This window comes from Physella acuta, unplaced genomic scaffold (assembly GCF_028476545.2).
Source record: "Physella acuta isolate Inbredline_101_S28 unplaced genomic scaffold, ASM2847654v3 ptg000738l, whole genome shotgun sequence".
Lineage (NCBI taxonomy): Eukaryota > Metazoa > Mollusca > Gastropoda > Physidae > Physella > Physella acuta.
This window is the reverse complement of record NW_026732256.1, coordinates 334,061-349,325: the sequence shown is the minus strand read 5'-3', so window position 1 is coordinate 349,325 and position 15,265 is coordinate 334,061.

Here is a 15,265-nt window from a genome sequence, read left to right as displayed (position 1 = left end):
CTATTTGCCATTCCGTCAAGTTTTTATTATCTGTAGGCTTACGAGGACAAAGTAAAAGAAAAAAATCAATCGCAACCTCATTTACAAGTGCGTTCATAATTGTCTGTTTGTTTTTTAAACGTACTGAATAATTTATTATCAGTATAGTATCTATAGTTCTTTGATAAGCGTTGCGTTTTACATGCTAGCTCTATGCAGTTAGAAAAAAGGCAATGATGGAAGCGACTGTGGTGATTTTCTGGATGCTAATGGTCGATCTGGGTATGTTAATATAGGGAAGCATAAAAACAAAAATGTCGAACACTATTTTTTAGTTTACTAACATCTACATTTTTTAGTTAAGTATTGAAACACGCGGGGTTTTTATTTTATATTTTATAGCATTACAAAAAAAATATTAAGAATTGAAACTGATCACATATATTATATGTAATCAGTTTCAATTCTGAATCTATAATATAATCGGGCAAGTAGTGTGTCAGTCCTTCCTTCCGTCATCGCTATAGCTTTTGGAACCATAAAAGTAATCATTCGCACCATGCTGTGCTTTTCAGTGCACCGCAGTGTCTTATTATAAGTATTAGAGTAGGGTTTGTTTATATAGCGGCAAAGAGCTATTTTATAATTTCCACTGTTTGTACAATTTTGCATAACGTAAAGAGAATATTAAATACACGCACATTGCTAAAACATATTAAAAGGATCAATGTCAAATATAGTTTTCGTTAATATTCCCAGAAAAAAATGGATATATTATCATGAAATTAGGTCGAAAAAACTAATTAATTCAACTTTTTTTTGGTATTTTTTTTGCAAGGGAGGTAATTTGAAAATATATTTAACTCATCAATATCTAAGTTAATTTTTTTTTATTACTACCGCATTGATTATTATATGTTAAGGTTCATAATTAAAATAGAAAAATGTTAAGATTATTTATATTATTTATTATTATTTTCTAATTAGTCTATGATTTCTCAAAAATCACTATCTTTTTGCTTTTGTTTTTCGGTGTTATGAAAACAGATGGTGAAATTAGACTTTTTGAGAAGAATGGAACGGCTCTCTCTGAGCGCGGACGTATGGGAAAATGTTTTTTTTTAATATTCAACTCACTCTCAATAATTTAAGTTAATTTTTTTTATCACTTCCACATTGATTATTATATGTTAAGGTTCATAAGTAAAATAGAAAAATGTTAAGATTATTTATATTATTTTCTAATTAGTCTATGATTTATCAATATCACTATTTTTTGTTTTTGTTTTTCGGTGTTAACAGATGGTGAAATTTTAGAATTATAGTATAGAGAATGCTGAAAAGGCTCTCTCTCTCTGGGCGCGGACGCCTGTGAAAAGCGTGTTTTTCGGTGGTGATTCTAATTACATTACCAATGTGTTTTCTTAGAACCATAAAAGTAAACACCACTTGCCGTACATTTATTTGCATCGCATTGTTTTATTGTAAGTTATGGAGTAGAATCTATTTATGTGACCTAAATAAAGGCTCTCTTTGGGCGCGGACGCCTAAATAAGCGTGTTGTTTGGTGGTGATTCTAATATTGTGGCTGTGGTTGTGTTGTGGTTGTGTTGTGGTTGTGTTGTGGTTGTGTTGTGTTGTGGTTGTGTTGTGGTTGTGTTTTGTTTGTGTTGTGGTTGCGTTGTGGTTGTGTTGTGGTTGTGTTGTGGTTGTGTTTTGTTTGTGTTGTGGTTGCGATGTGGTTGCGATGTGGTTGTGTTGTGGTTGTTTTGTGGTTGTGTTGTGGTTGTGTTGTGGTTGTGTTGTGGTTGTGTTGTGGTTGTGTTGTTGTTGTGTTGTGGTTGTGTTGTGGTTGTGTTTTGTTTGTGTTGTGGTTGCGTTGTGGTTGTGTTGTGGTTGCGATGTGGTTGTGTTGTGGTTGTGGTTGTGTTGTGTTTGTTTTTGTGCTGTGTTTTTGTTTTTGTTCTGTTCCAAAGTTGTACATTTAAAAAGATTTACCGTGGCGGAGCACGGGATGCAGCTAGTAACCTGTAATGTTTTAATTAGGTTTGGTCTTGGTGGGGATAAAATACTAACAAGAGTAGCCCCTTTGATTAAAGGCTGATATTCTAACAGGATACACAGTCGCCGCCACTTGTTCTGACATAGCGGGTTCGGTCCATCTCAACCAATCGTGTTTCAAAGTTTACCCGATTGCATTGGACTGGCCAAGTGCAATGGTGAGTTTTGTTAAAGACAGACCATATTTTAACGAGTTGTTGGAGGATATTAATAGATATAATATTTGAAATTGAAGTGGATTGTACTATATTTTAAGAAAATCTTTTTTAGTGCATGATTACAATAATACTTGTTATTAAAACTTTTGAATTCATTTTTTCAGTGCTTTAAAATTTGCAGTACAAAATCGTAGCTTGACTAAAAGCTATTGCGCACCAAATGAACTAAATTACGCGCATATAATAGTATTAGAAGTGATTGAAAATTTGCTCACCCCTTTTAGATCTAGACAGGTGAAAGACACACAGGGAAAAGAAGAAAAAGAAAGCAAGTTTAAAAAAAAAACCTTGTAAAAACAAATTCAATTTCCTAATTGCATTTAAATTTTATCGGACTACTTAATAAGAAAGTACGAGAATATTTAGGGGAGTTCACTTCTGTTTTCCGTAACAAATTGTTCTACACCTTCCATATTGCCGAACTTTATCACCAAATATAAGGCACTCATTTAAAATGACGTCACGTTTCAGTCTAAATTTTGCAGCTTACCCTGTACTTCCGACCTCGATGTTTACAACAGTTCGATGTCGAAATTCAGTAAACTTTAAAAAAAAACTTCTATCAAAGTCTGCAGGTCTCTACAAGTCTTTCAAAAATGCTAAACACCATTTAAAATTCAATTTCTTAATTTGTTTACAAAACCTCAGTAATATGTAGCCAGGATTTACAAAACCTCAGAAATATGTAGCCAGGATTTACAAAACCTCAGAAATATGTAGCCAGGATTTACAGATTTCCATTTCATTCCACCGATATTAATCGTCACAAAAAAACAACACATTATTGCACGTTATAACTGTCTATTGATGTTGTTGCTTACATTCTCTCTAAATGAAACTACAAATAGGGGTCGGTCTGGTCAAGTCGGTAAAGCTTATGGTTGCCAAACCGAAAAGTTTCGAGTTCGAACCCTTGGGCAGATGAGGCTCTTTAGCGGGGGACAGACACTCTTCTATGAGAAACAAATCCAAATTCAAACAACTGCTGCCTTGTAGTTTGTCCTTGGTTGGACAAAGGCTATGGAAGCAAATCCAAAAAGAAAAGCAGGCTGAGTCAATGGCCTCAATGTCGCATTTGACACTTATACGTTAGAGACGTGGTCGAGTCGGAAAAAGGCAATGATTGTTAAAATATCAAAAAAGGCTCGAGTTCGAACCATCTGGCACATAAGGCTCAATCCCTTCCAACACTAAAAATTAAAAACGAAGAAGAAGAGTAAAACGTGTTATTTATTTAGCAACGATATTTTTTAGCGCAATTTCCATACTGGACAATTGCGATTATTAACTCGTCATTTCTGGTGATGGATGGATGGATGTGCGCAGCTTTAAGTCGTATCTCCTCCTCAACGAAGCAATATCGAGGACTAGTTTCAAAGCAAATATGTTAACCAAGTTCCGAGGATGATTGTGGGCCAAAAAAATTCCCGGAATTCCTTCCTAGATTTCCCGGAAAAGCAAAAAAACCTAAAAAAAATGCAGTTTTTGGCCCATATCTCGACAACCAGACCACTTAGCGACTTGAAACATTTACCAATCGATTCCTGCCATAAGTTAGAACAATATTGCCAAAGAAAGTTTTCAAAAATATCCTTTCGTTCGGTCACAAAAAAATAATTTAAAATTTTTAAACTGAGCATCGTGTAGGCCTAGGATGATATTATTAATTTAAACTGAGCATCGTGTAGGTTTTTAGCGCAAAAAAATATCCTTTCGTTCGGTCACAAAAAATTAAAAATTGTTATGGATAACATAAGGAAATTGCGCTTAAATTGTCACTAGACTTTTTATTAACTTGTTTCTCATAAGCAATACAATTATATGGAAACATTTCCTGTAGGCCTACTTATGGAACGTGCTCATCTTGAAAAATTCAAAATCCAACTTATAACGAAATTAAAATTTTACGTAACATTTTGTAATATCTTAATTGAGTACATTGTCATGTAATAACAACGTGTATTCAATTTATAAGCAAGAACTGTTTTTATCCCTCACACCTGAAAAGTCAACTAAAACATATTTGAATAAATCATACATTAGTTTTTTTCTAAAGCCTGAACTTATAGTTGCTGTTTCCCTTAGGATGTATTTCATACTTTACTGCAACTTAACAACAAAAACGTTAATTAAATTTTATTTCTAATAATCCACAGACGTATTGTAAATCCATTAACAACGGACACCTAGCACACTTGATTTCACCAGAAGAAAGATTATTAAGTCGATCACTGTTTTTACAGTACTCAAAAATACGTAAGATATCTAAACAGAGATTATCATATATATATATATATATATATATATATATATATATATATATATATATATATATATATATATATATATATATGCATTTATACACTTTAATACACACTATCGAACATACATTCAAAATCTTACTCCAACACACCCCCCACACACAATAAATCACACACACACTTACATATTAATAGAGTCATACACAGGCATTTAAAAACTAACACACTGACTGACACACGTGTACACAAGTAAACAATAACCATCAGTGCTTGAAATCTACTATTGCTATTTTGTTTGGCCACATATGTTTCTTTTGTTTACTGACTACCAGTAATAAGTTACAAGTTTGCGATTAGTCCAGCTACTCTTCTGTGTAATAAAATTACTGTTTTAAATTAAATCATTCAAATTCTTAATTTTGCTTTTGAAACCTAAGCGAATCTAGGTAGTATGCCTAGTCTCTCTCTCTCTCTTTCTCTCTCTCACTCTCTCTCTCTCTCTCTCTCTCTCTCTCTCTCCCTCTCTATCTCTCTCTCTCTCTCTCTCTCTCTCTCTCTCTCTCTCTCTCTCTATATATATATATATATATATATATATATATATATATATATATATATATATATATATATATATATATATATATATATATATATACACATGAGTATGTATCACTAACCTGTAGTTAAATGTGTATTCTATTTCCAATATTTATTTTCTGTGTATAGTCTGGATCGGACTCAACGATATGAAAGTAGAGGGAAAGTATGTCTGGAGCAATGGAGAAGTTGCCGTGGACTTACCGTGGGGACAAGGCCAACCAAATAATTATTTGAATCAGGACTGTGTATTTATGCATAACAGCACGGCTCTAAATGATGAAGAATGTTTGAATGCTTATTTCTTCATGTGCCAATCAGGTAAGTAGAAAAACGAAATTATGCGACTGCTGTGAACTGCAGTCCTTTTTGTGTCGAAACTAAAAAGACGTAAAAAATATAGGTGGGTGTTTTGTCAGGTTTCGATTATGTTGCACAGATCACTCAAACGCTTTGTTCTTCCGTTGTAATCTGTTTTTTTTTAATTCAAAAATGTTCATGCTGGTTGTGCCCCAATCTTAGAAGAGGAAACTAAGCAGTTTTTTAATGAAGCTAGAGAAGTTGCGAGCTTTAAGCTAATCTGTGTTATTTCAATGTGTATTTACTTTTGGTTTATTGATCATGTTACCGATGTAGAAAATATTTGCCAAATGGTATGAATAACCCACAAACGTCAGGCACTATTTTAGCCATGTAATATCATCGAAAAACGCCACGCACAATACAGCCGATAAACAATGTACGTTGTCCGTTTGTGTTAGTAGGGTTGGGGAAAAAAGAGAATGAATATGTTTTATTAAAAGTGTGATTTGCTTACAGCTGTGTGTTACCCATTACAAGACGCTGTCTACCAGGATGGGAAATGTTTGGTACGAAACAACACAAAGGCTAACTGGTATCAAGCTAAGGTATAGACAAAGTAAATCATTCTTAAAACCATATGTGTGTAATATGATTTTAATGGTGTGTATAATTAAAAAATACAACGTCTACGGCAGATTACTTTCAATAGAGCTCATCCTAACAATTGTTTATCGGCAGATGTCATGCATGGCTTCATCCCCTGGTTCAACATTAGCACAGGTTCCAGGGTTTGACGAATCCGACACGTCAGCGCTTTATACAACAGCACCCAACACGGCAAACAATACAAGTTAGTACATATGTCGCTTTAATTATACATCGGCTTGGGGTTATGTTAGACTAAGGTTCAGTGTTTCTTCCAGACATTTTTCTCCGGAGGGGCACTTGAAATTTTAGGGGGGGGGGGGGGGCGGTAGACTTTCTTCGGGGGGCGGACACTGTTAAAAGTTTATAATTTCTATTAATATTATATAAATTAAATTATGCTAAGGTTCTGTTAGCTTTGGTAGAAAATGTTAGTACCCTTCACGACAAACAAGTGTTTATAATTGTAGTTTTTTTTCAAAATCGCCTTTATTTTAGTGTGGGTCAACGGTCAAGACATGAAACAAGATGGCAACTTTGTATGGATGGACAACAGCAGACAAGAGATCAGTTTAAACATGTGGTACCCCGGTAAAACTTTGCATGTTGTGGACTGTCTGCAAGTCCAGTCGGTCATGATCATACATCCTGTGCTGAATACAGTTAACGATGTCGTATGTGAACATTGTGAGTACAATATAGAGGTATAGAATTGTATGTGTTAATGCTGTGTTCGTTTTTAGAAGAAATGAATTATTATATTTTTATGTTGTTATATTTAAAATATAAATGTAATCAAAATAATCAATTTTTTTTTAAATTGAAAATTTTTAACATGAGCGTAATATGTTCCCGTACTTTTGCATAAAACTCATGTATAGAAAATGTGAGTTATCTCTTTATTTTACAGCGTCAGATATCCCATGTTATGGTGGGAAATTTCACAACGGTAAATGTTATCGACGTTACAACTTTTTTGCCGGGATAAATTGTATCGAGGCTCAGGTACATTTCTAAAATGGTTTATTGTAAATTGTTTTAAAAAAAAACAATAATTTGAAAACAAAGTACTTAAGGCAAAGTTTAAATTACTATACTTTTAAAATGACAACAGAGAATTTGCAAGTCCAAAGGAGAAACTTTGATCGAGCCAAGAAGTCTACAAGAGCTGAGAACAGCAAACATGACTTTAAATGATTCCTCTTCACCATGTGAGATTATGCGTTTACAAGTAGTTATATATATATATATATATATATATATATATATATATATATATATATATATATATATATATATATATATATATATATATATATATATATATATATATATATACAACATTATTAATCAGTTTATAAATATAAACAGCTTTGCCTATATGTTTATATTGTGTAGATTGGATCAACACCTTGTATGTAAACAAGACGTTCATGCACGTCTTGTTTACATACATATATGTATATATATATATATATACAGAGAGAGAGAGTGTGTGTGTGTGTTATACCTACTTTATAACTACTTTATTAAAACTAATATATATATATATATATATATATATATATATATATATATATATATATATATATATATATATATATATATATATATATATATATATATATATATATATATATATGTATATATATATATATCGATGGTCTCGGTCGCAAACCGTCTAACTCCGAAAAAGTAAATTTTACAGGAGAGACTAAAAACTGATTATTTCATTGTTGATCACTCTAAAACAAATTGTTTTTAATGATATGTGCGAAGAAACTATCGCGCGACTATACTGTAGCGTTTTAAAATGATTATTGTTAATATTTACAAAATTATAGTAGATTTAAAAAGATAGACGGTTTGCTCGGTCTAAAACTCTCGGTGCAAACCGTCTATCTGTGCGCACGCAGACTTGGCCGTTTTGAACCGAGGATTTTGGTCTCAGCCGCGTTCGTTCGTTTTGTACAATGAACGTGATTTAGTTATGTTTATGTTTTTAAGTTACAATTAACACTTCATAATATTTAGATTATAGTTTTGAGCTCATATTTTAATTATTTGAGTTTATTCTACTTTATGGGGTCAGTTTAATTTTAGTAGAGATGTTTTAGTATGGCTTTATCGCTTTCGACTGTTTATTCATTATGGCTGTATTTAGCACTAGACTTATGAACTGTTGAAGGTTATACTTTATTTATTACATATTTCTATTCTCACTGTTTATTTTACTAAATCTGGTGGGTGCTGGGTTTGTAGAATGATAATAATAAAAATATAAACCTTATTGTCACTTATTTTACAAAATGTAACAAAAATGTGTTTATTTTTTAAATTTATTCTTTAAATAAACGTCACATGAAGAAACATTAAAATGGCAACATATTTTTAAAATCAGGCGATTCATCATAAAAATGTGTATTTGTGACTTGCTTTTAGGTGCTCATATATTACAGCTTATTTTTCTGCTCTTGTACAACTTGTCAGGGGCTACAGATGATATCATAATCTTACGACCCTAGCTTAGTAATTGCCAGCTATCTGCTAATTCACTTTGAAGTATATAGTAGCATCTGGGTTGTACTGTAGTGCACGAATATTTGTCGCATTGAATTCTTGATATGTCTGACTGGTCTTTTGAGAGAGGCTGGTCTCTTGTCTGTAATGTGAGACTGGTCTCTTGTATGGTAAGACTGGTCTGTAGAGAAAGGCTGGTGTCTTGTATGGTAAGACTGGTGTGCTGAGAGAGGATTGTCTATTGTATGTTAAGACTAATATTTTGAGAGGGGCTAGTTTCTTGTATGGTATGAATGGTCTGTTGAGAGAGGCTGGTCTGTTGAGAGAGGCTGGTGTCTTGGAGGGTAAGATTGGTCAGTTAAGAGACTTTGGTCTTTTGTATATTACGACTGGTCTGCTGAGAGAGACTGGTCTCTTGTATGGTAAGAATGGTCAGTTGAGAGAGGCTGGTCTGTTGAGTTGCTGGTGTCTAAGAGGGTTAGACTAGTTTGTTGAGATATTCTTGTGCCCTGTATTGTAAGAGAGTTTGGTCTTTTGTATGTTACGACTGGTATGTTGTGAAAGGCTTGTGTGTTAAGAGATGCTGATGTCTTGTATGGTAAGACTGGTCTGTTGAGAGAGGCTGATCTGTTGAGAGAGGCTGTTTGTTGAGAGACGCTGGTCTGTTGGGAGAGGCTGGTGTCTTAAATGGTAAGACTGGTCTGTTGAGAGAGGCTGATCTGTTGAGAGAGGCTGGTATGTCGAGAGAGACTGGTATGTTGAGAGAGACTAGTCTGTTGAGAGAGGCTGATCTGTTAAGAGAGGCTGTTTGTTGAGAGAGGCTGGTCTGTTGGGAGAGGCTGGTGTCTTAAATGGTAATACTGGTCTGTTGAGAGAGGCTGATCTGTTGAGAGAAGCTGGTTTGTTGAGAGAGGCTGATCTGTTGAGAGAAGCTGGTTTGTTGAGAGAGGCTGATCTGTTGAGAGAGGCTGGTATGTCGACATAGGCTGGTATTTTGAGAGAGGCTGGTCTTTTGAGAGAGGCTGATCTGTTGAGAGAGGATGGTATGTCGAGAGAGACTGGTTTGTTGAGAGAGACTAGTGTGTTTAGAGAGGCTGGTCTGTTGAGAGAGGCTGGTATGTTGAGAAAAGCTGGTCTGTTGGGAGAGGCTGGTGTCTTAAATGGTAAGACTGGTCTATTGAGAGAGGCTGATCTGTTGAGAGAGGCTGGTATGTCGAGAGAGACTGGTATGTTGAGAGAGACTAGTCTTTTGAGAGTGGCTGATCAGTTGAGAGAGGCTGTTTGTTTAGAGAGGCTGGTCTGTTGGGAGAGGCTGGTGTCTTAAATGGTAATACTGGTCTGTTGAGAGAGGCTGATCTGTTGGGAGAGGCTGGTATGTCGAGAGAGGGTGGTCTGTTGAGAGAGGCTGATCTGTTAAGAGAGGCTGTTTGTTGAGAGAGGCTGGTCTGTTGGGAGAGGCTGGTGTCTTAAATGGTAATACTGGTCTGTTGAGAGAGGCTGATCTGTTGAGAGAAGCTGGTTTGTTGAGAGAGGCTGATCTGTTGAGAGAGGCTGGTATGTCGAGATAGGCTGGTATTTTGAGAGAGTCTGGTCTTTTGAGAGAGGCTGATCTGTTGAGAGAGGATGGTATGTCGAGAGAGACTGGTATGTTGAGAGAGACTAGTGTGTTTAGAGAGGCTGGTCTGTTGAGAGAGGCTGGTATTTTGAGAAAAGCTGGTCTTTGGAGAGAGGCTGGTATGTTGAGAGAGGCTGGTATGTCGAAAGAGGCTGGTATATTGAGAGAGCCCGTTCTGTTGTATGGTAAGATTGGTATGTTGAGAGAGGCTGGTATGTTTAGAGAGGCTGGTATTTTGAGAGAGGCTGGTCTGTTGAGAGAGGCTGGTATGTTGAGAGAGAGGCTAGTATCTTGAAAAAATAAAATTGAATTTTTTTTGGTCAGTTAGACTGGAATCTTTTTTTGACTAATAAAATGACATCATTTGTTACTTGACAGCTTGAGATTGCTAGCTAAGTTTAAATAGCCTTCTCATTCTTCTATATGGTAGCATCCAATACGATTTCATATCATGTGATTAAATAATTTCAATTTTGATCTGAAATCTAAACATGTAATACTCATCATTAGCTAATTGCTAAGCTCATATTTTAATGCGTTATACTTATACATTGAAGCATGCTTATTATTTTTTGAACTGAATAGCCATCTCAATAGTTGACCATTAATATTAAAATTAATTATACAGGCATTTACTAAAGAAAACTAAGCATGTCGTTTAACATGTACGCCAAACATTTTGTGACCTACTATATAAACATTTCTTAACACGTAGCTAAACCCTCAATATAAAGCTATTAGTGAATTAACAATAATTAAATTTATTGCACAAGCTTGTGGAAATGTAATTCTAATAATATTGTTTTAATTGATCAATAGATTTAGATTCTAGTATGAAGATCTAGTTTCAAAGCATTGTGTTAGCCTAATAAAAATTTAAACCAATACGTTTGGTTCTCGAAAATCTACTGGAAATAGGCTAATTTAAATACATACTCTATGTTTATTATTTTTTATATGATAAAATATAATAGAATAGATGAAAATAATCAATAAAATAGTCTTACCAATAAGTAATTTGACTGCTGTGGTGTAAAATCATGTGATTGCAGCGTGCGACTGCGTTTCCGATCAAAAGTGTACTGACAAATATAGCGGTATTCGTTTTGCGCCGAGATTTTTTGCGCTAGAAATAATAGGCGGTTTGTTACAATGATTATATCTCGATAATCATTCAACAGATTTCCATAATATTTTCAGGCATTATGGTGAATCATACTGGCTTTTGATTTATGTAAAAAAAAGAAAATTGAATTTTTTTGAGTTAGACGGTTTGCGACCGAGACCATCGATATATATATATATATATATATATATATATATATATATATATATATATATATATATATATATATATATATATATATATATATACGTTTGTTTATGCATAATTATGTATACATATATAATGTTTTCCTACTTATGTTACAACGACAGATTGGATCAACACGATGTATGTAAACCAGACGTACATGCACGTCTGGAGGTCAGACAACCAAACTTTACCATTGAACGTCTGGGCTACAGGTGAACCAGACGACATTTCTGCCCTGGAATATTGTGTGGACACTGACCCTAGCAACAGTTACATGCTGGGTAACGACAACTGTAACGTGCTCAAGCCCTTCTTGTGTCACGTTGGTAAGGTGTATTTACTATGACAGAATTATCGTGATTTATACACAGTAATCTAAACGTGTATTCACCATAAGGGACTAAACAAAATACGCAATAATCTTCGCTGCGCCATTTACTATTAAAGTTTGTAGTCTTGTATTTCATAAATCCGTGTATAAAAGTATTTTTTTGGATTATTACGAATAAGTTATACACAACTGTAGTTTGTACTAAAGTTAAAGTTTTCAATCGTGTTTATTTAATTATATCTTAAGCCCTCAACGTTGTCATTACTATTTGATTAATAAAAATGTATGTTTAAATTTAAGCGGACACTGCAAATAAAATGGACATTTTTTGTTCTAAAATAACATTGCTTAAAACAACTACAACTCAACATCGTACATAAAAAATATACATAATTAAATCATAATAATGTTGTCTTTTTCATAGAATTTAACAATACCTGTAACAAGTTGCTACCTGGATCATTTCTGACACACGACCAGTGTTTTATGTTCTACGATTTTAACGTTACATGGGAGGAGGCGAAGGTTGTAGTTTAGATAGATGAATTTAAAAGAAAATTAATGGTAATACCTTAGTAATATTGAACGCTAGTAAGAATTTTAAAATAAGTGCTACTAAAGTTGACGAAAGCTACGAAAGTTATCAAAACTGTTTTTTTTTAAATCGCTAAAAACATTGCACAAAATCATTTCAATAAATTGTCAATATCCGTGAAGAATTCATATTTACAGTTTTGTATCATCAATATACAGAACCTGTGTCTACAAAACGAATCCCATCTAGCAGAGCCAACAACACTGGCGGCACTGAACCATCTCAAGTTGTATTTGGGGAATCTCTCATACGGTAATCAGAATCTCTAGATCTAGGCTAGATAAATTTATTGTATAGTCAAATTAGAAGAACTGCTTAGCGAATCCTATTGGAAACTGATAATAGTGTTGGAATCTAATAACTTAGCTAACAGAAGTGCCGTTAAATCTATAGCTGCCAGAGAAGCCGCCATGTTTGTTGTAAAACAGTAAATGAATCATATGACGTCAGTATAAAAAAAAAGTAATTGTTCCAAACTTTTATAATTAAAGTTGTTTTTCTACCAATGAATATACATCAATAAATTAATTAACGTTGTAAATGAATTTGTGATTAAAAGTTTGGTTAAAAAGAAAATTATTCTCTACATAAATACGTATTTTATAGTTCTAAACATAGTGCAAATACTCTCCTGTAACCAAACAGACAAAATAGAAATATACAAACATGTAAACAAACTTGAGTTATATATATATATATATATATATATATATATATATATATATATATAAATATAATTATATATATATATATATATATATATATATATATATATATATATATATATATAAATATATGTGTGTGTTTTTTACGTGTATTTTTAGCGTGTGATTTTTGTTTGTATGACTGTATACATTTTATATACATTTGTATTTATTAGTCTGGCTAAGTTTAAACGGACCGAACACAACTTGGAGTTCAAAAATAGAACAGAGCAACATCTACCAAATATTAAACAAAACACAGACAATCAATTATGTTTTGTGGAATACTTCGCACTTCATTAGTCTATCTGGCAGTCAAATAGTTGGACTGAAACATGGATTTCTCTGTCAACGAGGTTTTATTCATATACATTTAATTAACTTTTAATTTTGGTAGTAACATTATTTGTTACAATTGTTTAATTTTTAAAAGTAACGATAAATTGTACCGAAATACTTAATTTATTCACCCGTGATTACACGTATCAGGGTTCTTAAACTTTATATATCTTTAAATACTTTATGTATCTTTAACTATTCTTGGAATTATTTCTTTCTTTTAAGAATGTACTTGTATTTAAACAGACGCCATCCTCCCCCAACGTCGAGCCTATGTGGCAGCCCTTCCTAAGATAAAAACCACCAGCTCTACACGCATGTTTCTACAAGTGACGTCACACCTGATCGCACTCACCATTAACCTCAAGTTTACCGTGATGAATACTGCCTTTAATGATGTCCAGTTCTTCTTAATGAATTCATCGCGAGCTTTAAATTTAAATATAAATACCACATCATACTCATCTTCAGGTTCTAAATTTTTTGGCTTCCTTCCATGTGTTGTAATGATTGAATATTTTATCTGAAAATTTAATCTCTTAATGAAAAATTTATACAATTTAAAAAAAAAATGAAACAAAATTATGTTGAAGATACCTAATGTTTAATAACACAAGTTTGAAAATTAACTGCTAATTAGTGCGTCTACACAATTACAGTACAAAAAAAAATTTGTTCCAGCCACTGTATAGCCAACAATGTCGTTTTGTAATTCTAATTACAGAAATTATTTTTTTTTAATTTGATGCATTTCAAATTCATACTTTATTTTTACATTCTTGCTAAGTAATTTAAAAGGCACTATATTGCAATTGTAAACATGTTTTTAAAAAGTTAAAAAAAAATAAAGGTTGATCTTAGTAAATTTAGACAATTATTATCATTTTCCCCCAGTGATGTTAGAATCCACCCAGCCAGTGACCGTCGTGTTGTACATCCTTGATGACGTGTTAGCTCTAGCAATGTCAACTCTCATATTCCCTACATCAATGTTTACATCAGACACGGCCAGACTTTACTTTCCTTATGCAGCGGCTAGTCCCAGTAAAGGTAGGTTTACCACAATATGTAGGTAGTTAAATATGAGTGGACATTTTCTTTTTCGTAGAGGATAGTATCCAGAAATTATTACCACTCTCGAAGTGTCTCACACACATACACACATATATATTTCAGATAATATATAAATGTATATTAATACATATATAATATAACGTCACACACACACACACACTTATATATATATATATATATATATATATATATATTTATATATATATATATATATATATATATATATATATTCATATATATATATATATATATATATATATATATATATATATATATATATATATATATATATATATATATATATATATATATATATATGTGTGTGTGTGTGTGTGTATGTTCTGATGTGTGCTTATATTAATCGCTTTGATATATTCTTGTTCAGAACTTAAAATAATCTCGACGGCGATGTTGAACGATGGTGCGCACATAATTATGGACTTAAACACCAAAGATGACATAGCTAGGTAATCATAATATGTTATGTTAATATATGGAAATGTAAAAGTTTTTGCAGCAATTTATACAGTTTTTTTTTGTTTCCACAGGCAAATGACCTTGGGGCTGTCTAAACAGTTTGACACTGTAGACATGTCTGTATATCCCGAGAGTGGAGATTTACAATTGGTATCCGATAATCCAGTGTTAGCTTTGATTAATGCTCAAGTAAGTTTCCTTAAATATAATGAAATATGTAATAGTAAAAAC